Source organism: Piliocolobus tephrosceles, chromosome 5, assembly GCF_002776525.5.
Source record: "Piliocolobus tephrosceles isolate RC106 chromosome 5, ASM277652v3, whole genome shotgun sequence".
Classification (NCBI taxonomy): domain Eukaryota; kingdom Metazoa; phylum Chordata; class Mammalia; order Primates; family Cercopithecidae; genus Piliocolobus; species Piliocolobus tephrosceles.
In genome coordinates, this window is record NC_045438.1 from 124941837 (window position 1) to 124966282 (window position 24446).

General features: G+C 48.7%; 1 long non-coding RNA gene across 1 annotated transcript; it reads left to right on the forward strand.

The window, feature by feature from the left end:
- Window positions 1-1812: 1812 nt before the first annotated feature.
- LOC111543142 lies at window positions 1813-9467 on the forward strand. Its single transcript, XR_002731767.1, has 4 exons — window positions 1813-1969; window positions 3932-4040; window positions 5216-5390; window positions 8524-9467. It is a non-coding gene; the product is annotated as an uncharacterized LOC111543142 (long non-coding RNA).
- The last annotated feature ends 14979 nt before the right edge of the window (window positions 9468-24446 follow it).

Consider the following 24446-nt stretch of genomic DNA (forward strand, 5'->3'; position numbering starts at 1 on the left):
TCATGCCTGTAATCCCAACATTTTGGGAGGCTGAGGCGGGTGGATCACGAGGCCAAAAGATTGAGACTAACCTGGCTAACATGATGAGACCCCGTTCTAATAAAAAAAAAAAAATTAGCCAGTCATGGCAGCGCCTGCCTATAATCCCAGCTCCTCGGGAGGCTGAGGCAGGTGAATCGCTTGAACCCAGGAAGTGGAGGTTGCAGTGAGCCAAGATCGTGCCACTGCACATGAGCCTGGTGACAGAGCAAGATTCCATCTCAAAAAAAAAGTATGTTTTGCTTTACACCTCTACTCTCAGAGCTAATCTTTTGTGTGCTTGCCGGAATTCTAGCTTGCCAATCATGTGAAAAGGCTTTGCGGTGGCTAGACAGGTACGTTCCATACAATTTTTGCAACAAGACAACAAAGTTTTCTTCAAAAATGAGGCAAAAATTCACTGTTGCTTCCTCACAAGGTCTTCTTGGGTCTTCTCTGAAAACACCCATGCATACCCTCTGTTCCAAATGCCCTGGAAGATGCCCACCAGCTTGCTGAACTCACCAGTCAGCATTATGGGTGTTTCCTGCAATCCTTTTTAACTTGATGGGCCTTTTGAGGACAGTTCCCAAGAGCACGGCCCTAAACTACCACAGCAGAATCACCAGGAAACTTTATTAAAAGTACAGATTCCCGGGCAGCTCCTACCGCCTTTCTGCTCCAGAATACCCAAGAGGGGGGCCCAGGAGGCAGCCTTTTTCACAAGCTTCCCAGTTGATTCTTCTGTGCACTCAACTTTGAGAACCTCTGGCCTAAAGCATGGCAGGTATTCGGGAAATATTTGCAGAATGAACTGTTGGTGAATGAGTTTCGAGAGGTGCAGTGTAAACAGAAGCGCCATCTGTGGTGGAGTTGCTCAAGATTCTTCCTGGCCATAGAACTGGGCAATGCTGCCTCTGAGCCACTCACTGGACCTTGCCTAGGCACCGTGCTTTGTGGGGCTCAGGCTGCTGTTTCTTGTGCCTCATCAAGTCAAAGCCAAGACTGGGAGTGATGAAGTGCCCCACTTTGCCCCAGGTAACTCCTGCAGGTGGGTACGCAGAGTAGGGTGGCCAAGGGATCATCAAACTCTTTCCCCTTCAAACTGCAAACTGTATTCTCTGCCTTGTACGCCCAGTTGGGCCAGGGTAACCTTCTGTGGCCTAGTCATAGGTTCAGTTTCAGTGCAAAACACACGCCTACCCCTCAATGCTCATTGATCCCTAATTCTGGGTGTAGACTATACCATTTCTGGGTACAGTCTGATCCTCAATCCTGGCTCTTAATCCTAGGTATAGACTGATCCCTAATCCTAGGTACAGTCCTGAATTAGGAATTCATATTCCTGGTCCCGGGTACAGATTGGTCCCTAAGCTTGGATACAGACTGACCTCCTACTTCTGGTTATAAACTTAACCCTAGTCCTGGGTACAGACTGACTGTTAGTCCTACCTAGTCAAAGTCTTATCCCTTTAACCCAGAAAACAGGCTGACACAAAACCCTGGTCAGAGCCTGACCCTAAACCCAGATCTCAGACCCTTAATTCTAGCCACAGACTGGCCCAACCCTATAAGCTTGTCCATGACCCTGACCACAGACTGACCCAAATGAGGCTGGTCTAGGAGTGTATGTGGGAATTAGAAATAGACGTCCTGCCAATGGAGGCCAGAGAGCTATGTCCGTAAAAGGACAGGGTGTGACCTGCCAGAGTTGCCAGAGTTTTGGCAACTTGTGTCTTCCATAACAAAGCTGGGGCATTGATGGAAATTGAGGGTGCTAGAACCTTGTGACTGTGGCCAGGCACCAGTCCTCTGCCTCCTTCTGTGCCTGCATGGCTGCCCCTACCCTGGAGCTCCTGCCTAGCCTCCACCTCACCTGCTGGCTCACTGAGACAGAGCCAAACATGAAAGGGAAGGTGATGGCCTGACCAGAGGGCCCAGGAAAACGCAGGTATCATTAACAGCCTGTGGCCTGTCCACTCTCAACCCCCTACTGCCCACCCCTTCCTGGAATAGACCCCAGGCCACATGCAGAGGGGGCAAGCCCAAGGTATGGTACCAGCAGGGCCAAGTGGACTGTCCAGATGGGTAACGGGGGCCTGGCTTCCTCTGGCCTCCACATAGGGGCCCCAGGTGTTCACATGGATGGAAATGGGAGGGCCAAGTCTCTTCATAGGCTGCTGTCTGGTCCACAAGACTCCACTGGCCCTCCAAAGGCTAGCCCGCTTTCCAACCAGGATTGAAGGAGATCCCATCTTGGATCTAAAGGAATGCGGGTGGAGACTGCATCTTGTCGTTCTACTTCCACCCCATTCTGGACATGGGAAGCATTTGTAGGCTTCCACTCTATGGAAGATTCATAGCCTCAATCCTTAAGGAATTCTCAATCTGAAAGGAAAACACCAACCCTGACCTCAGGGAGCTCCCAGTTTGACAGTGGAGACAGAGAGGCCCTGCATCACGTAGAAAAACAACCCTCACTCTGAGGGCCACAGGAATGAAGATATGTATCCTTGGTGCTACAGGCAAGTAAGTAGGAAAGACTGAATGGAGTAGACAGAGAAGTCTAATCCAGGTGTCCTCCTTGGAGGAGATGATACTCATGTCTGGAGAAAGACTTAGGCCACACACATACCCGTTCACTGGCCCTGCGACCACCCCAGCCCCAGGAACGCTCAGGGCCCAGACCATTTCCCTTTCTCTGCCCAGTGCCCGGTAGTCCTGAGGCCTGTACTCCTTCCCCCTGGGGAGGTGAGGATGGGTGGGGGACGGAACGGGCCTCCCAGGCATTCCTCTCGCATTCCTGGGGCCATGCCCTCCTTCCTCCCAGCCTCAGCCTGGCCATAAACTATTTCAGGCTTGCAAAATCTGGTCTGCTGCTCTCTTGCTCACAGCCCCCAGCAAGGCGTAGGCCTGGGTCCCGGCCAGAAAACCCATAGCACCCACAGAATCCAGAGGGTTCTGGTCGACTAGGACAGAGGAAACTGGGTAACCTCTTGGGCAAATGAACATACAGTGGCTGGGGAGCAGAGAAAATGGGGACTGGCCCCTCCACAGGGCAGCAGCCACAGGGCCCCACTTCCCAGAGAATGTACCCTGGGAAAAGGGAGAAAGGGCTGGGAAGACAGGCTGGCTTGTGTTTGGGGGTCCAGCAGTGGGCTGAGGGCGTTCAGACAGATTACTTCATATGAGACTCACCTCCCTCCTGACACCAGGCCCCCATGCCCAGGTTTATGTTATCCCCACTTTACAGATGAGAAAATTAAGCCTTCGATCAAAGCTCTTCTTGAGGCTTATGTAATGCCTCACCACTCTGCCCATATGAAGTGCAGGGACTGGAGTCTGGCCTTTTGCCCTTCTTCGCCAGTCCCCACTCTGCAGCCTACCCCAAATGTCAATAAATGCCAGCGTTCTTTCTCTCACGCCCCCTGCCCCACACAGCCTGCCCTAGACACCCAGTGCCCAGAGCCTCCACAGTACCCATTCACCCTCTCCTCCCAGGATTCCCCTCCAAGTCCCCACACCCTGCCTCCCAAATGAGCTTCTATCTTCCTCCCCGCTGCCACCTCCCTGGTCACAAGCTACTGTGTTCACACCCCGAGTCTCCTCAGCGCCGTGGGGGCGTCCCTGATTCTACTCTGGGAGTTCCTTGGGGAGGACTCTTAATTCTCATCCCTAGCTTCTCCTCCCCTGGGGTGAGCTTCCAGAGTCAGCGCCAGTGGGACCTGGGTGAGGGGGATCCCTCCCACCCGCAGGCAACTGGGTCCCAGAAGAAAGGGCCTGAAGCCACCTGAGCCAGGAGCCAGGGGCCAAGTCTGACACTTTTCCGTGTCACTAGGGTCTGGAATGGAGAGGGCACATCAGAGAGGTGACCAGCAAATGAATGAATGAATCCCACCATTCTGTATTTTAGATGCTGACAATATGACAGTGAATACAATGTGAAAAAACAAGCACACTTCCCACCCCCATGGAGTTTTATTCTAGTCAGGCAGAAGGAGAAGGAAATGTAAACATACAAGGTCAGGTACTGCTGTGAAGCAAAATAAAGCTGCGGGTACTATGCGAAGGGTAGGCTGTGTGTGTGTGTGTGTGTGTGTGTGTGCGCGCGTGCGCGCGTGTGTGTGTATTGTGCATATTAAGTAAAAGAATGAATCTGGACGATCCTGGGCCAGGTCAGACCCTAGCATTGCCGTTGACTGTATAATCTCAAACAAGTCATGCCTCCCCTCTGGGCCTCACTTTCCTCATCTGTAAAGTGAGACCATGGACTGAAAGGCCATTGTGATCTGGCCTCAGCCTTGACCTTCCAGGATCCAAGACATTTTGCCTCTGTGAATTTAATGGGGGGAATTACAGGCAGCTTAGAAGCAGTTCTGAAAAAGGAGAAGCTCTCTGCTCCAGCAATTCCCTGAGGTTCCAATTTTTCTGTTGATGGCACATAATGTGCATAGATTTGCATACTAGGCCCCCAAACTCCCAGGGAAGGCACATCTCAAAAATGTCAACAATTAGCACAAATGACTTGACTTATATTCAGGCCTCTTCCCAGAGCAAGGGGAGGTAGGTGAGGTAACCTCCAGCTACAAAGAAAGCAGAATTCTTTGCCCTGAAGAGGCAGAGAGAGAAGCCCTGCTTCCTCTCCTCTCCCCAGTGCCTTCCAGCCCATTCCCTCATCTCTGCTCAGACACCCCTGGCTAGGCGCCCAAGAAATGCCCAGAGGACCTCCTAAAGACCTACTCCTGAGTCACTTGATGACTTTGCCTAAGCCCCTAACAGGAGCTGCCTAACCCTGCCCTGCACTATTGGTGTCCAGAGCAGCAGCTTTCAGGGTTTGCAGCAGCCTAGGGGATCCAGAGCACCTCCAACTCCAGTCCCGCCACCTCAGCCCATGCAAGGCCAATCCTAGATGCTCCAACATCTAATATCACCCAAGATCAGTAAACATTGCAGCTTCCCCTCACAATGGCTGCCCAGTCAGGATTTGCAAATCACACACTCACATATACACTAACACATACACACACGGAGGGGCTTGTGCATGCTTTCACACACAGCATACTCATGCACACACAAACACACACTGAGGTGCACTGAAGAATCCCACCCAGGACAAATGATCTGTGGGGAAAAGAAAATTAATGTTCATAGGGTGCTTTACTTATGCCCATCTCATCTAATCCTCTCCACACCCTAGGAGCAACTTTTTGGCACTCCCATTTTGCAGAAGAGGAAACAGGCTGCCTGGGTCTGCAGATTCCTGTCCTTGTGAGCTCACTATCCCATACTTCCACGCTTGTACACAAATGGAGGTGCTGTTACAGAAGAAGTTCTGAGCCTGATTCTGCTGCTGCCTCTCCAGCTAACCTTAAGTACAACTCTCCTCCTCCCAAGGCCTCAGTTTCCTCATCCAGGTAATGGGAATCCTAATGCCTTTCTTTTCTCTGCATAGGCTTAAACCAGATGGCCCACGACAAGCCCCTCCAATTCCCATGTCCCAGAGCTGCCAAATTTGAGCCCCAGTCACCCACTATGAACCTGCCACCTATTCCAGGAACCTGGCCAGGAAGCCCAGGATGGGCTTCTTACCTTGTCTTCCTATTGGGATGGGTCTCAGAGGAGGCCAAACCAGGCAGAACTCTCTCTCCCATTGGCCCTCAGGTGCCACCCCCATTAGTGCTGACTTACAGCTTTGCACTGCTGCTGACATCAGCACCCATCTGTCTGTTGTGGTAAGAGAGGCCTCCTAGGGAAACAGGTTTGCTAAATCTCAGCCAGAAAGGACCTCCCAGCTGGGCTGTTGGGGCAAGTTTGGTAAATACCCTCAACAGGCACCTTTGGAAGAAGGAGCGGGTGATCAGAAATCTATGCCTCCCCCAAGCAACCCTCTCACCTCCCTAGCCACCCCCAACCATGATCAAATTCCCAACCCTGGCTTTGGACTTGCCAGCTGGTTCCCTGAGCTACTCAGCCCGTCATCCCAATAACCAGCTTCCTACAATGTCCATCTCCTGTACCACCATCCCCCCAACCACTGCTGTCACCATCCTCTATCTGTCACCTCCAATCATCAAAACCCCATCTGCCACCACCTTCCTCCTCCTTCTTCATTCTCATCCCTACCACCAGCAGCACTCATCCATTCCAACTCAAAAGGCCACTATCTAATCCATGATCTATCTCACTTCCTGCCTAAATTCTTTATGGAGCAATAAACTTTCGCTGGAATGATACCCAGACCACAAATCTGGGACCCAATGACAGTTCCAGGAGGCCATGGTGCACCATCTGTGGCTCAGTTGGTTTCCAATGGGGTCTATTCATATGGCATCTGCAAACACTCAAATGATGCAGATGCTTCCCTTACTTAATACCCATCTGGCCCAGGGTGGGCTGAGGGTGGCCCAGCTGGATGCAGCACTATCCTTAATCTCTCTGAGCAAGCAGCAAGCAGCATACCTGGCTTGTTTAAACACACACTTTGCCAGATGCTGAAGAACAATTAAAAGTGATCACAGTAGATCCCCTACCCTGATCAATCTTGCTTGTCTTAAGCTCAGATAAGTCTGTATAGGAATCTGTTTCCAAATCTGTCATTTCTGATGGCACATATGCTGGGCTTTTCCTTACAGGGCCAGCTAAAGTCAATGGAGTTCACACCCCAAGCAGGAGAAGAGCTTGCCCTAGCCTTCATCCAGCCTCATGTGTTGTGATTTGGCTAGAAATTGTTCAGGAGAATCTTAATTAGCATTCACCTGTGTGTGGTGTTGTGAAAAAAGAAAAAGAAAAAAAAAAACCTCACTTCAGGTTCCAAAGTCTGAGTTGGAATAAAAAGACTGTTGGAATCCAGGATCCACCATAGAACTGCTAAGCCTGTTTCTTCATCTGTAAAATGAGAATGACAATGTCTACCTCACAGGATTGGTTTGAGGGTAGAGCGTGTTAAAGAACTCTTAAGGATCTTTTGTCAGACCCAGCTTGACCACAAGATTGAGCTGAATCTGAATAAACATTCTAGAACACTGCCAGAAAAGCTACATTTACTATCTTGTCTGACCTATGTAATTTGCAGAGTTCTTTTTACATGGGTTACTTCCAAAATCAAAATTAACGTTATCACTGATGCTCAGTTAAAACAGCATAGTAACTTCTGATTATTTCTCTCATGAAACTACCTATGTAGTTTTATACAGTCATGTACCACATAATGATGTATGAACTGCACATACAACGGTGGTTCCATAAGATGATAATAGAGTTGAAAATTTCCTAGCACCTAGTGACATTGTAGTGCAATGTATTACTCACATGTTTGCAGTGATGCTGGTATAAAGAAACGTACTACATTACCAGTCACATAAAAGTATAGCATATACAATGATGTACAGTACATAATACTTGATAATGATCGTAAACCACTATGATATTGGTTTATGTATTTACTATACTTTTTATTGTTATTTTAGAGTATACTCCTTATACTTTTATGTTAACTGTAAAACAGCCTCAGACAGGCCTGTCAGAAGGTATCCGGAAGAAGGCCTTGTCATCATAGCAGATGACAGCTCCATGCCTGTTGCTGCCCCTGAAGACCTTCCAGTGCAGAAGATGTGGAGGTGGAAGGCAGTGGATGTTAATGATCCTGACCTCAAATAGACCTAGGCTACTGTATGTGTTTGTGTCTTCATTTTTCAAAAAAAATTTAAAAATTTAAAAACAGAAAACAGCTTAAAGAATAAGGATGTGTAAAAAAATATTTTTGTACAGCTATACAGTGCGTTTGTGCTTTAAGCTGTGTTTACAAAAGAGTCAAAAAGTTTTTAAAATTGTTTAAGTTTACAGGGTAAAAAAAGCTATATTAAGCTATGGTTAATTTATTACCGAAAAAAGAAATGTTTAAAATCAATGTAGTGTAGCCTAACGGCACAGTGTTTATAGGGTCTACAGCAGTGCACAGCAAAGTCCCAGACCTACACACACACTCACTCACTCACTCACTCACCCAAAGCAGCTTCCAGTCTTGTAAGCTCCATTCATGGTAAGTGCCCTCTATAGAGGTACCACATTTTTTTTTTTTCTCAGCCTCCCGCGTAGCTGGGACTACAGGCACCCGCCACATCACCCGGCTAATTTTTTGTGTATTTAGTAGAGACAGGGTTTCACCATGTTAACCAGGGTGGTCTCGATCTCCTGACCTCGTGATCCACCCGCCTCAGCCTCCCAAAGTGCTGGGATTACAGGCATGAGCCACCGCGCCCGGCCAGGTGTACCATTTTTTTACTCATTTATACCATATTTTTACTGTACCTTTTCTATATTTACACATGTTTTGTGTGTTAGACATACAAATACTTACCACTGTTACAATTGCCTCCAGTATTCACTAGACTAACATGCTGTCCAGGTTCACAGCCTAGGTGTATAGCAGGCTAGACCATCCGGGTTTGTGTAAGCGTACTCTATGATGTTTCGCATGACGAAATTGCCCAACAATGCATTTCTCAGGATTTGTCCCCGTCATTAGGTGATGCATGACTGTACTCTGACATCCTCTCCAGCTTTCATCTGTTTTTATTTTTATGATGGGCTGGAGACAGGACATTGTATCTGCTTTTCCCTACGTAAGTCTTGCCATGCCCTTTGGCCAAAGGCAATTCAAATATGGACTTCCTACTGCCACCATCATGGTCACTACGATCTAAGTGTTTTTTGGGGCTTGTGCAGAGAAGGAAGAAGATGAGCCCCCGCCTTCTCTGTTTCCCATGATGTAGGAGAGAAGACACAGGCTGAGCCTCAGGAGGAGAGATCAAAGCTTTAGATCTGAAAGGATGGTTCCAGCCCAGCAGCATGAACATGGCCTGGGAACATGTTAGACATGCAGGTTCTTAGGCCCCACCCCACACCTGCTGGATCGAATACTCTGATTTCTGCACTTGAGCATACATTACTCAAGTTTGAGAACCACTGCATTAGAGAACAGAACCCCTCAACCATAGCTTGCAGGAACAGTGAAGCCGTGAAGACACATCCAGGTCTCAGGAAGTCATTTTAGCCTGGAAAGGAAAAGAAGGAGGCATCACTGGCGTGGGCCTGGGAGCCCCTGTGCTCAGCACTCCTGGAAGTGTGCAGACAGGGAGGTCTGGGGTCTGGAAAAACAGCAGGAATCTTGGGAATTATAAGGCTGAGAAGGAGGTGAGGAGGGGGCAATGTGCCTGGCTGCTGCTCAGGCCTCCCCACTGGCAGGGGGTCCCAGCAGCCTTGTTCCCTAGGCCCATGCTGAACTTGCTAGTGATGCTGGCATTCCTAGCTGTGGTTCGGCACCAAGGTCCAGTGACCCCCCAGACCCAGCCCCGGGCTATTTCCCTAATAGAGACCTAACCAGCGGGCCTGAGTTTGGGGTGCTGAGGCATTGACTGTGTAAGGTCCCCACCCACTACCCCATCCACTGTTCTCCCTGCCCCCCTCCACATGTGTCTGGGACTTTCCCAGGAGTTGGAGCCACACCGAAGGGACATAGAAGCCACAATTCTTGCCCTCAGAGAGCCCCGCAAGCTGCTGAGAAGATGAGTACTGAAGACCACCAGTTCCCAAGTCCTAAACCATGTGCCAGACATCGTGCTGAGCTCTTTGTGAACAGTATAGAATTAAATGAGACAGTCACCCTTGAAACAGATACAAACCCAGAGCAGAGAACAGTCAGCACAGGAGGAATCTAATTGGCAGGTGTACCGTGGGCACCTGAGAGCTGGGTAGTCAAGAAGTTTCCCAAAGGGAAGGAGGCCCATTGCTGACTTGGAGGCAGAGAATGTGGAGGCAACAAGCTCATATCTGTCTCTATCTCTCTGTCTCTTCCTCTCTCTGTCTCTACCTCTCTGTCTCTTTCTTTCTATCCTTCTTTCTTCCCTTACAATAGACCACTCCATAATTGAGCAACCTCTCCTATGCCAGACTATGATCCTGTCATTAAACCCCTATTGAGACCAGGCACTATGGCTCATGGCTGTAATCCGAGCACTTTGGGAGGCCGAGGCAGAAGGATCACCAGGGGTCAGGAGTTCGAGATCAGCCTGACCAACATGATGAAACTCCATCTCTATTAAAAATACAAAAAAAAAAAAAAAATTAGCTGGGCATGGTGGCAGATGTCTGTAATCCCAGCTACTCAAGAAGCTGAAGCACAAGAATCGCTTGAACCTGGGAGACAGAGTTGCAGTGAGCTGAGATCGCACCACTGCCCCCCAGACTGGACGACAAGAGTGAAACATCACCTAAAAAAAAAAAACAAACCAGGAGAATGGGCAAACAAACTACTCTATATCCATACATTGGAACACTGGCCATCAGTAAAGAGAAACAACCTACTGATACATGCTACAACATAGCTACATCTCAAAAGCACCATTCTAATGAAAGAAGCCAAACAGAAGAGACTGTACATTGTATACTTCCATTTATAAAGACTTTCTGGAAAAGGCAAAATTACAGAGAAAAAAAGCAGATAGACTAGTAGCTGCCTGAGACTGGGAGCCGTGGTAGGGATTGACTACAAATGGTATGAGGAGAACGTGCCTAGGGTGACAGAAGTGTTCTAAAACTAGATTATGCTGATGGTTGCACAACTGTATAAATTTACTTAAATCACGAAATGTATGCCTAAAATGAGGATATGTTCTGGTATGTCAATTTTACCTTCATAAAGAGGCACTGACAACGAAAAAAAGAAGATGGCTGATGGAAGGATAGATAGCTAGACTTGTGAAAAAGTGATTATAACAAGATGTGGATGATGTGATTATGTTATAGGATTGGGGTTGATATGGGTGATCACTGTACAATTTTTTCAACTTTTCTGTAAAAGTTTTCATGCTAAAATGTTGAGGGAATTTTAGGAAGCTCGAAGCAGGAAAGGAATCAAAGGATCTATGGTGTAGAAAGGTAATTTTGGCCACCAGGATATTAAAGTGAAATCACTGACAATGGTGTTGGTGAGGATGTGAAGAAGCTGGGACTGTCATATGCTGCTGCTACAACCACTTTGGAAAACTGGCAGTGTCTACCCTATGACACAGTAATTTCACTCCTAGGTATTTAGTAGAAATGTGTACTCTTGCACACCACAAAGCAAAGATAAGAATGTTACAGCAGCATTATCCATCATAGCCCCAAGCGAGGAACAACCCAAAGATTATTAGTAGAATGGATTAAAAATTGCATAGTCATACAACGGGACACTATACCACAATGAGAATAAATGAACCACACACATGACATGGGTGAATTTCAAAATGGTGAGCCAGAGAAACCAGAAACAATCAAGTTCATCCAGTGTGATTCCATTTATATAATGTTCCAAAGTCAGGCCACACTAACTGTCAGGAATAGAAGGCAGAAGAATGCCTGCCTTTGATGGGAGTGACAACTGGGCGGGGACACCAGGCAAGGGTTACGGGAAGCTGACAATGCTCTATTTCTTGATCTAGATGATGTGTTGCAGGTAAAAGATCACTGCACTACGTATTTATGATTTGTGCACTTTTCTGAGTGTGTTTTTTTATTAGAGGAAAAAAATGTTTACTAAACAATTGGGGAAAAAAGAAACCTGGCCAGGCACAGTGACTCATGCCTATAATCCCAGTATTTTGGGAGGCCAAGGCAGGAGGATCACTTGAGCTCAGGTGTTCAAGACCAGCCTAAGCAACATAGGGAGACCCCGTCTCTACAAAAAAAAAAAAAATTTAATTAGCTGGGTGTGGCTGCACATCCCTGTAGTCCCCGTTTTTGGGGGGCTGAGGTGGGGGGATTGTTTGAGCCCGGGAGGTTGAGGCTGCAGTGAGCCATGATCATGCCACTGCACACCAGCCTGGGCAACAGAGTGAGACCCTGTCTCAAAAAAGAGAAAAGAAAAGAAACCTATTTGACCTTCACTCAAGGACACCCTCACCTTAAACCTGACCTCTGAGGGGCTTCTGGAGATGCAGCAAGTTTGCTTCCGCCCCTCTGAGCAGCCTGGGACAGTCTTTGGCTACACATCCAGCACAGTCAAAGTCCTTGGCATTTGTCAGATCTGCAAGGTCAGAGGAGAGGAAAGAGGCATTGGAGGCTTTGATGCAGGATAGCCCAGGGAGCCCGCAAAAGTCCTAGAAAGTTTGGCAGCCACCCTAAATCAGAATGAATCACAAAGGATCATTCCAGCCCGGTCCTGCATGAGATCTGCGGGGGGAGCAAGCTGCGGGTGAACAGAAGTTAAGAATTGGTGAGACATCAGGCCTGCTCTTCTGCTCAAAGCTTTCACCTTCAAACAGTCCTCTCTCTGCCTTGTTATAGTTGTCTAAAAAGGCTTTAATAAAAATCCACTAAAATTAACTCAGCAGGAACTCTTTTTGTAAAAAGAATACTCATCCTTTTGATATATTTTGTGTTGGTGAGGTTTCCATTTTCAGATGACAGGGCCTCTCAATACAGAGACTACCTTCTTTTTTTTTTTTTAATAATCAACTCCAATTTTCCACGAAGGGAAGGCAGGGAGGTTGGTTTATAGGTTATCCATAGCAGGAAGTCTAATTCCAGGTAGAGCAGTCAGGCTTTCCATGATTACAGCTAATTGAGTACTGGCATTGTCTGTGTGCCTTTGTAGGAGTGAGAAAATGTTAAAAATGTGATTAGAAATTGCAAACCCCTGGCTCAGGAATGAAATGGTGAAAAACAAGCACAACCTAAAGCATTATCAGATTTAACCAACAGTTTTAATATGCTAACAGGCCCCAGAAGAGACTGCCACCAACAACGCATACATTTGTGAGCACCGTAATATTGAATCGACATATTGTATCTTTTGTTTCTTTTTCTTTTCTTTTTTCTTTTTTTTTCTTTTTTTTTTGGCAGGGAGGGTGGTGGGGGTGGGGACAGAGCTTCACTCTTGTTGCCCAGGCTGGAGTACAATGGCACGATCTCAGCTCACCGCAACCTCCACCTCCCACGTTCAAGTGATTCTCCTGCCTCCACCTCCCGAGTAGCTGGAATTACAGGCGCCTGCCACCACGCCTGGCTAATTTTTGTATTTTTAGTAGAGATGGGGTTTTTCCATGCCGGCCAGGGTGGTCTCGAACTCCTGACCTCAGGTGATCCACCTGCCTCGGCCTCCCAAAGTGCTGGGATTACAAGCATGAGCCACCGAGCCCTGCCTGAATCAACATATTGAATGAATATGCAGCTGACCTTAGCAGAGACTTTCAGGAGACTTTTGCTCGCTGTAGACCAGTCTAGACCACATGGTGGGCTGGCTTCTCCCAACAAACACCTTGACAAACTCAGGTGGGTATGGGGGAGAGGGGCTTGAAGGCCAAATGATCCCCCAAGAAACTCCGTAACAGACTTCTCTGCCCAAATAAATTTGAGAAATGTTATGTTCAAATGAAACACACACTGTGTTGGTGAGGCTGAGGAAACAGGCTCAAGCTCAGCCGGTGGCGGAGCGACCAGGACCACCCCTAAGGGGGGACAACCTGATGATATCTTTCAAAATTAAAAACGTGCATGGCCTTTGACCCAGCAATTCTACTCCCTGGAATTTTTCCTGTTGATACACTCCCACAAGGAGCAAATGACGTGTGGGGAAGGTTATTTGTTTGCAGCATTGTTTATAATAATAAAAGCCTGGAAACAGCCCAGCTCTCTCAAAAAGGGTCTGGCAAAATAACCTCAGGAGGAGCAGCGAACATTTAATGAGTGCTTACTACACACCAGGCACTGTCCTAAGCCATTTACAAGCTTTATCTTACTGAATCTCCACAAAAGGCTTCGAGGTAGATGATGCTGTTATCTTTGGATCACCAATGAGGAAACTGAGTCACTCAGACATTGAGTAACTGGCTCAACATTAAACAACTGGCTTGAACGAGAGCATTCTGCCTCCAAAGACTATGCTCTTAACCACCTTATTATACAATCTCTTCCAAATAAACATTTGAAGCATCTGTTTGGTGGAATAAACTGGAGTCATGAAAAAGAATGAGGCAGCTGTCTGTGTGCTCACACCAAATGGTCTCCAGATTATTGTTAAATGAGAGACAAAAGTTGCAGAATGGTGTGGAGAAAAGTCATCATTCATGTGGGAGGAAAACGGTTTATAAATATATATATTTTAGACTATCTTTAGAAGGATACACAGGAAACTGGTAACTCAGGGGCCTCCAAGAAAGGGACTGAATAATTGGCTAGAAGAAAGGATAGAAAGAGGCTCACACTTGTCTGAATTTGTTTTTAACTTTTTATTTATTTTACTTTTTTTTTTAAACATGCAGACAAGTTACAAAAGTAAGAACTACTGATGTCCTTCACCTACATTCACTAATTCTTATTGTGCTTCCATTTTTCACTGTGTCCATATAATGTCTCTTATTTAATTCATTTATTTATTTTTTGGAAACAGGGTCTCACTCTGTCACCCAGCCTGGAGTGCAATGGTGCGATCTCGGCTCATAGCAACCTCCGCCTCTCAGGTTCAAGCTATTCTCATGCCTCAGCCTCCCCAGTAGCTGGGATTACAGGCCCATGCCACCACTGCCGGATAATTTTTGTATTTTTAGTAGAGATGGGGTTTCACCATGTGGGCCAGGCTGGTCTCAAACTCCTGACCTCAAGCAATCTGCCTGCTTCGGCCTCCCAAAGTGCTGGGATTACAGGTGTGAGCCTCTGCACTTGAACTAAAATTAATTATTTAAAAATAAGACAACATTAAACAAGTATTTTCTACTTCAGAAATTCTGGGAGATTGTAAGATGCTAGCTGTTCAAATCTCTCGGAAGCAAGCCAGTTGCATAGCATTTTCATGAAATCTATCTTCAAATTCACCCACTTCTGGAACGGATGCTTCCCAACTCAGAAGGACATGCCTGAGCCAAGGGTCTTAGAAAAGGGGCCCCAGGAAGCTTCCAGAACCGTAAGTAAGGCCAGAGGCAGCTGTGCCTCGCTCAGGGGTGGGGTAGGGCAGAGAGAGGGCTGAAGTGGCCCACAGGGCTCCTGCCTCCCAAGTGGGTTCTCTCTCCACCCAGCTGCGGGTGAGGACCACAGCAGAGAGGAAAGAAAGACAGGCATGCCAAGTGTCCGAACAATGCCAGCGAGCCCTCCCAGTCCTGTTGAGTCTCTTTTATTACCTACTCACTCGCTGGTGCCATGGGGCTTAGTGTCTGAGATGGACTGAGGTCTCTCACCCTGTGAACCAGGTGCTGGGGAAAAACCCAGGTACACACATGGAGGACAGGGACAGGTCCCCTGCCATCATTAAAGGCATTGCCTCTCCTGAGCATGAGCAGCTACTCAATCCCAGTGCCAGTGGCTTGCCCCCTTCCCAGTATGGCTCCTGGGACCCTGCTGTCCTAAAATCATCTGCTCTGGCTTTTCTGGTGCTTTGCAGGGGTCGTCAGGTCTGTTCCACTCGTGTGTTATTCCTTCCTGCTCCCGCCCTCATCAGGGATCTCTGTGAGGGCTGGGGAACTTCGGACTGGGGTTTCCTGAGGGCAGGGCTATGTCTCCCCCTCAGACTTGGGCTCCTCAAGTCAGGAACCTTAGAGAACAAGAGATTGGGCCCTGTCCCCTCCTCCCACCCTCCCTTTTGGTTCCAAGGCCAAGCGTTTGTGCAGGCTGTCATTTCACACACCCCAAGTCTGGGCACATGTACCGCCCGAAGCCCCTTGCCTCCCTGAAGGGAAGGCTGAAGGCCAGCCGCGGACACCAGCGGACCCATGGCGGGATCATTGCATAACAGCAGCCTGGCCACAGGATGATTCAGCACTGAGGCCTGCGCAAGCACTCTGGCTTCTGTGGAGGACTCAGGACAGGGCTTCTCAGAATCAAGGGACAGGAGACCCAAGGATCCCACCTCACCTGAGGACGCTATGTTGCAGCCCTGGCGTATTTGGGCCTCTTTTGGCTGCCCTGGGCCTGGCCTCTCTGTCTGGACCTGAGTGCAGGTACCTGGCCTGGGTTCCAGCCTGGACAGGGCCAAGAGAGTCACCCTGCCGTGAAGAGCCCACTGTCAGGACTTAGACTACCCTCAAGCAGGGTTGTGGCCCAGCAGGAAAGGGACCTGGGGCCAGGGAAGGGACCCCAGGGGCAGCCTGGGGCTGAGGGGGGGGTCAACTTGGCAGTTCTTTTTCAGACCACTAGATGTCACTTCCATTTCAAAGGAACCCACTGGTTGGAATTTTCCCCAGTCAGGTCCCCATAGCCTTCAAGTCTTAAAGACACACAGACCACAAAAGAAAACTTCATTTTCTCCAGAGGACCAAGACACTGGAAACCTGGCCAGAGCTGCCTCCAACCCTCAGCTGAAGCTGCCAGGGGCTCCATAACATCCCATCCCAATGCTGGAAAGAGCCAGAGGTGGTAGAACTCCATCTCCCCATCCCCCGCCTGTCCTACAGGTTAGTATGGGGATGGCATTTTCTGACACGAACAAAAAAATGAAAGACGTCATGAAATGAATATGAGTGCATTGGAGGGGGACAGTGTTTGAAACAGGGGACATATGTGCCAAAGATCCTCTTCAGGGCCAAGAGATTCCAGGTTCATCAAGGTCATGTTGTCCATTCCCAGGCTTCAGACTATCCTCAGAAAGTTCAGGTAAGGTGGCGCTGAAGGGAAGTTCCAGGGACCCTGCTTTCTCCACTCCAGTCCCCAATATTCAGTCAACATCTCTTGGCTGACTGGGGCTGGTTATTATAAATTACAACCTCTGTGAGGTAAGTATAAAGATAACCCCATTTGACAAATGAAGACACAGAGGTATGGAGAGGGTTAAGTGAGAAAATTCTCCCCAGGCCTCTTGCTGCTGTCTCATCTCAGCTTCCCACAGAAATGGAGCACGGATTCAGCTGGTTGGTTTATCTACAGCTCAGGTTGCTGCTTAAAGACTCATTCTCTTTAGTTCATTTGTACTGGCTTTTACCCAATGGTTTTCAAACTTGGCTGCCCATTAGAATCAGCTGGGGAACTTTCAAAATTTCTGATGCATGACTGGGCTCAGTGGCTCACACCTGTAATCCCAGCACTTTGGGAGGCCAAGGTGGGAAGATGGCTTGACCTCAGGAGTTTAAAACCAGCCTAGGCAATCGAGTGAGGCCTTGTCTCTATTAAAAATTTAAAAATTAGCCGGGTATAGTGGTGCGCGCCCATAGTCCCAGCTACTTGGGAAGCTGAGGAAAGAGGACTGAGCCCAAGAGGTCGAGGCTGTAGTGAGCCATGATCGTGCCACTGCACTCCAGCCTGGCGGACAGACTGAGACCTTGTCTAAAAAAACATCTGATGCCCTGGTCACTCCATACCAATTAATTTAGAATGCAGGAGGGCTGGAGTAAGAGTCAGGCATCAGTATGCTCCTGTAAATGTCCAAGTAATTTCAATGAGTGGCCGAATCTGTGGACCATGATTTAACCACTCCCCCACCCTACCCTCAGCCAACACTGAGGGTTTACCCACAGGCCTGGCAGGGTGAGATTGGAAAGGCTGTGTTGCTATTAATGATTATTTAATCACATTTGATAATAGGATACTCAGAAACAAATACCTCACACACTGTAAGGCAGGAGGGCATGCATCGTTACTTTCCTGCAGAGGGAAGACTGACGTTCAGAGAAGTGAAGCAACTCACCCAGCGTCATCCAGCCAATAAGTGAGTAGAACAAGGTCTAACACCCAAGTCTTTTTAGTTCTCAAACAAATGCTCCTGCCTCTTCATTATGCCTCCAAGATAAGGTGAGCTGCTTCCAGAGCAGTTAGCATCATATATAGAAAGCTGTTCCTGGTCAGTATCTGACCTCTAGCCCCGACCACTTACCGACGGCCAGTCATAACCACAGCTGACCCTTTAACTTGACCACAAGCTTGCTTTACCCTGGCTACCACTTGACCCCTAACCCTGGCCACTGCTGATCCCTAATTGAGACCACAGTCTGTCCCTAATGCCAGCCATGTTCAGCACTGACCAGAATATGGAGGGCTCAGGCTACCCAGTCACCAAACCAGGGAATACCTCTGTGTCATGTCATAATTACCAGTGATAATAAGCACATGGGGCCTGTGTGCCAGACAGGGTTTTGTTTGTTTGTTTGTTTTGAGACAGAGTCTCGCTCTGTCTCCCAGGCTAGAATGCAGTGGCGCGATCTCATGGCAAGCTCCGCCTCCTGGGTTCACGCTATTCTCCTGCCTCAGCCTCATCGAATAGCTGGGACTACAGGCGCCCGCCACCACGCCTGGCTAATTTTTGTTTGTATTTTCAGTAGAGACGGGGTTTCGCCGTGGTCTCCATCTCCTGACCTTGTGATCCGCCCACCTCGGCCTTCCAAAGTGGTGGGATTACAAGCGTGAGCCACCGCGCCCGGCCCAGACAGGGTTTCAATATGTCTCTATGAACTATCAGGTCAGGTCTAAAGGCTTCCCCAAAGTTTCCCTTTCTTGTACGTGAGGCTTGCCCTTTCCTGCTCCAATCTCTGTCTCTTACACACACACACACACACACTTCCTTGCTCCTGCAGTTCCCCAGGCATGGAATGTCCTTCCTCCTCCCCACACCGACTCTCCAGGATCCCCCAAGGAAGCCTACAGGGCCCCCAGGGTCCCACATAGCCCAGGCTTATGGACCCCTTCAGTAGGTGTCACCAGGCCTAAGAGAGCAAAGAGTCACTCAGCCCAGCATCTTCTCTCCTTTCTCACAAGGTTAGGAAGGTCAGGGTCGCCCAGCGGGGGTGACATGTCAGGGGACACTCACCCGCACAGGCACTCACATACGCACACATGCTCGCCGAGTGTGTTTATAGAGTTCTGGGCAACTGTAAACTTGGCTCGCTCCGGCTGCCCCCAGGAGAGGGAAAACCATAAACACCTCCTGCTCCCACCAGTTTCCCCTGACAAGGCGAGTCACCTCCCAGGACCTGGACACCCACCATTATAGGGAACTGGCTGCACTCATCGACTTTCTACTCAGTGAGCAATGCCCAGCCTCACATCCCCAACACAGGGGAAGCGCTCCAGGCCTCTGCCATGGCCCTCCTGAGTCTTTGCATCCCTGGGAATGCCTCACCCTCCTCTTCCCTCGCCACCCTCAAAGGCCCACTCTCAGTCTTACCTCTAAGACACTCCCACTGATCTCCTTCTACATACTGTGTACTTTCTGGAAGGGGCTTTAAGACAAAAAAGCCTTTGGGATGAGACCTAATATTCGCTCTTAGAAATCCATTCCTCTGGGTCAAGCATTGCTCTTTCCTCTGGAAGGGTTGTCTCACTGGGTCTCTCGGTCTCTATGTGACTGCGCCGCAGCAGAGCAGCTGGTACACAGGTGGGCGCCACCTGGAGCATGAATTCTGGCTCTAAGTGTGGCACCACCTGCTTGGGAGGTGCACTCTCTGAATGCACAGTGAGGAATAGACTGCAAATCTCTAGGGTCCCTCCAGATCTAGTAACCAATGGTTTCTCCTTCCAAGCAAGGATTTTTTATTGGGAAGTCACACAATTGATCTTGCTACTTCGAAATGTTGCCATAACTTTAAAGGAGAAGTCCTACTGAGGCAAGCCTAAAGTGTAATAAAATTAGGTTAGCTGTAGGGAGGAACTTCCAAGACTGTGCATTACCACAAGGCATAGAGGATTGTAAAGCAAAACCAAAGAATCTCTCTTCTGTAAATCTTTTAAAATGCAAGAAAGATATTCCTCAAAGGCCAAGTCTGACTTTGCTGGATATTTGGGGCCTTTTATTATTATTGAAAGGGGAGACAGTGTGACCTTTCCTCAAGCCAGGAAAGGGTTGGGGGGCCTTGATGGAGTTCCCAGTGCCAAATGATAGAGAGCTGAATGGACCCAGGGCCTCACCCCTACCTCCTCCATTGTCCCCTGTTCCCCTTAATGAAGGCTCAGACCAGAACAACCAATGAGGCTTGGAAAATCCGCCTGTTGTGTGAGGGGATTTTCCATAAATCTCCCTCATTCAGGCAGCGACAGCCCCGTGCCCTGTGGAGGGAGGGCTGCCTGGCTCCTGGGGACCCTCGTTAAGAACAGGTGCTTTCCGGCCAGATCCCTCTTCCTCTGGGCCCCTCAGCCACCTGGGGGCTTTTGTGGGGATGTAGTGAGGAAGCCCACCCAACCTTCCAGGAGCCATCTCCAAGGAAAATAACCTTGGACCCCTTCAAGCGTGCAAGGGTGAGAAAATGGGCTCTGCCCCACCAATGGGATTGTAGTTTAGAGGGTTGCTTTGCATAAATCTGTTCACCACCCATTTAAGGCCTCCCTTGTGAAACATTATAGACCTTGCCACGGAGTATGGGAGCCACTAGTCACATGTGGCTATTTAAATCTAAATTATCAGCCTTAACAATGCTGTGAAACTCTGCCTCTAGAAAAAATTTTCTTAAATTAGCCAGGCGTGGTGGCATGTGCCTGTAGTTCCACCTACTCTGGAGGCTGATGTGGGGGAATGGCTTGAGCCTGGAAGGTGGAGGCTGCAGTGAGCTGAGACTACACCACTGCACTTCAGCCTGGGCCACAGAGTGAGACCCTGTCTCGTTCATAAATAATCTAAATTAGCTAAAATTAGATTTTAAAACTACAGTAAATCAGATGCATAGTTTAAGTGCTCGATACCCACATGTGGCTAGTGGCTACTGTTTTCCACAGTGCAGCTCGAGAACATTTCCACCATCACAGAATGTTCTAGTGGACAGCACTGCTTAGAGCTGACACTAAACAGAGCAGCCTTCCATAAGAGCAGAAATGCAAGCACTGACAACAGGAATAGAAGAAATCTTATGCTGACAATGGAGAAGGCTCCAAGGACTCAGGGAGCCCCAGTCTGAGGGGAAGGCACAACCCTGTCCTCAGGGAGCGCCCAGCCCAAAAAGGGTTAAATAATTCCTTGGCCGGATCTTGTTTTCCTGAGCAGGTGAGGGGAAAGGGCCCAGCTGTCACTTAGCAGGCTCATTAGTGATGTCTGCTGGGGCCTTGCCCTCCCCAGGGGTAATTATTAACAGGCCTCAGGTGTGAGAGAGCGTGCAGCCCAGGCCCCACCCTCCCATTCAGCTGACTTGGCCAGCTGGGCATCCTCGGTCAGGGCGGGAGGACCCCAGAACCAAGAATCCCAAATACAGAGACAGCCCTGGGGCTGCCTGAATAATGATACCACCAAGACCTGGCTCTGTGGCCCCTGTTCCCCAGTGCTCCCACCCTGAGTTAAGCCCTGTTCTGTGATAAGATGGACTGCCAACCAGGGGCACAGCACTGACCAGGAAGGCTGCCCGCCACTTCCCAATTAAACTGTTCAGAACTGGGGGGCCGCCCCTGCAGCCTCACTGGGGAAGGTCTAATCTCGCCAAACCTGGGCCAGGGCCCCTTGCCTTGTCAGCAGGAATTTTCCACATATGCTGAGATTTCTGTTTGCCTTCTCCATTAGCTCAACAAGCATGGATGGAAAGATGACTAAGATAATTAGTGACTGACAGTAGCTCTGACCGTGGGGCCAGGCCAGGAGTGAGTGGCAGGGGCTGGAGTGTGGCTGGAGAAGCTGTGAGTCAGCCAGAAAGTGTGAGTGCAGGGCCTACACCAGGCCTGGAGACCTCAGACCAGACAGGAGGGAGCCTAGAGCCGACCCATCAGAGTCAGAGGCAAGGGACAGAGAGCAAGTGATGGCTCCTCCCTCATAACCATGGAAATGGCTCCAAACAGAAGCCGCCTCTACCAAAGAAGACTCAAGCCCCTGGGTGGGTCAGTGGGCCTGAGAAGGGAGAAAGAAGCCTATTCCACAACTGCAGCCCAAACCTGGCCCTCAAATGGCCTGTGTTCATGTGACACAACAAGCCAGCAGGGATGCCACTAGAGAGAGAGTCCAACCTAAACCTCTTGCCAGTAGGGATGGGGTAAGGGAGCTGGGTTTAGAAGCTTCTTCCTGAAGCATATCCCAAGCTTACCTCAGCCATCACCCACTTCAGTAGGCTCCCAATTCTTTTAATTGTATACCTCTATCCACAGAAAATCTGTGACATACGCCTCTACATGTATATAAGATATATAATATGTGCTACCATACTAACAAGTTATGTACATTATAAAGGATAAAAGAAAGAATAAAAGTGAGGTTCCAATGCCTTCCCAAACGTGGATACAGTTTGGAGACTATTGATTTACTTAGAGTATGGGTGACACATTTCTAACTAAGCTCAGTAAATGAGCAAATCTTCCTGTGTTTGCAAATTCAACATCAGCCAGTCCTCCCTGGTTAACAGTTAAGATTAGTTGCTATCTCAAAATTATTTTGAACTTGAGCTGACCCTTATGCTGGGATGGGGATGGTAGCAGAGCTGGCCATGTCAGCTGACAGCAGGCTCAGAGCACCCCTCCCACCCCACATGGTGACTTTGCCCATGCTGTTCCCTCTAAGTAGAATGTCCTGCTGCCATTTTTTGCAGTGGCAATGATTTGCCTTCAAAACTCCACTCTTCTCCAGGGTTTCTTCCCTGAATTCCAGGCTGCTCAAGCGTCCCACTCCTAAACTCCCACAGCCCACTATGAAGACAGGACTGACTTTAAACAAAATGAGAGACAGTGGATCCTTGAATAATGTCATTTCATTCAACACTGTTTTTAAGTGAGAAAAAAATTCATTTTATTATATGTAATTTCACTTAAAGTTGCAATTTCCAAGGACCTACGATGATGTTAAGTGAGTATGTACTGTACCTCTATTCTGGAATATACTGTGCTGCCCTGGAACAATGTGTGTAACCCTCTACCTCCCTGACTTGATTGTAGAACTCTTGAAAGGCAGGGGATTGCTTTATTCACTTTTGTATCCTCAGCTATCAGCATGTGCAGACACGGATGTATCACCCATATCTGCTCAGCACCCACCATTCTGACACTATGAGCCCATTTGGGTTCCCATACGGGGCAGGTCAGAAGTGCCAGGGAGTTGACACCCACTTCCCTAGGATCTCTCAACCAATGGCTACATGATTTCATGGCTAATACCCCAGCTCCCTTGCCCCCTGGGTGGGTAACTTTGAGATGAGTTATCCAAAGGTCCCCAGTTGCCTACAGCAGTCACCTACTCAGTAGCATGCATTTATTTTATTGGCTTCTTTCCCTTTCCTGCCTCACTTCTCCACTCCTTTACTGGTGTTTTATGGAAACCTTCCAAATAAACTATTAATGCTCAAGTCCTTATTTCAGAGGAAACCAGCCCAAGACACTGACATGTAATAGGTGATCAATAAATTCTAATTAATGAGAATCTATTGAGCAACTTCTATCCTCGCCATTGAGGGTCGCAGGAGGAGAAAGCTCACTAGGATGGAACAGCCACAGAAGCTTTTTGAGGGGATGGATTGAGCTGGGGCATTCAGGATGGGCAGGGTTGGAGCAGGCAGACAAGAACGGAGATGGAGTTCCCAGCAGAATGAAGGGCATGAGCAAAGGTGGGGAAGCTGGAATGAAGTCTACCTATCTAGAGGGCAATGAGGAAGCACTGAGTGATACATCTTATCCCTGCCCCTAAGGGTTTTCCCTTTTCCATGCCTAGTTCCCCAGGTTCCTCTTTCCCTGAGCCCTGGCAGTTGGACTTGGGGCTTGGCATCTTGGGGGAAGGGCTTCTCAGAAATTCCGTGCCCTGCCAAGAAGCAAGCCCCTGTCCCCGCCCTTCTGAGCAATCCTCATTATCTTTCTCAAGACAGGCAAAGAGATTAGGCTGACTTCTGGGAAGGCAAATGCCTCCACCTGCCCCTTCTCCCAATGTCTGGAAAAGGGAATCAGAAGAAAAGAGCCAGAGATTGACTTGGTTCCTCTGCTGATTAACACATGAAATTAAAAGCAGGCTGGAGACACATCTGGGCATGCTGGGAGGAGGCCCTCTGTATCCCCTCATCCACCCTGGCCTCTGGGGGTCCTGCCTGAGCCAGCAGCCCATCTAGGCTGTGGAGACAGCAGCTGCAGCAACACCCATCCTGGGTATCCACACTTAGAGAGGCAATGTGGGCTTGTTTTGGGGCTGCAGACCAAGCCCCCACCCCTTAGTGCTCAGCTGGAAGAGGCCTGCTGGCAGAGAACCCAGCAAGGGCAGGCCAAGGAGTCTGATACCACCTGCCCAGCCTGGCTCTGCCATCTGCTCATTGGGGGACCTCAGGTGAGTCCTTCACTTTACCTGCAACCCAGTTTCCCCAACTGTGCCATGAAAGAGCTGGATACTAAGACTTCTTCAGCTCTGATGTTTTATGTTCTGAGTCTGAGAAGCTGCTTTTTTGCCCGTATGTTCAACCCAGAGATTCTGGGATGCCGACCTTGAGCCTCAAACCAAGCTGCTCTGGGATCCCAAGCTGGGTCTGGGGTGCTGTTGACCTCAGACTGGAAGCTGACCCTAAATGTCAGATTCCTCAGTATACACACACACACACACA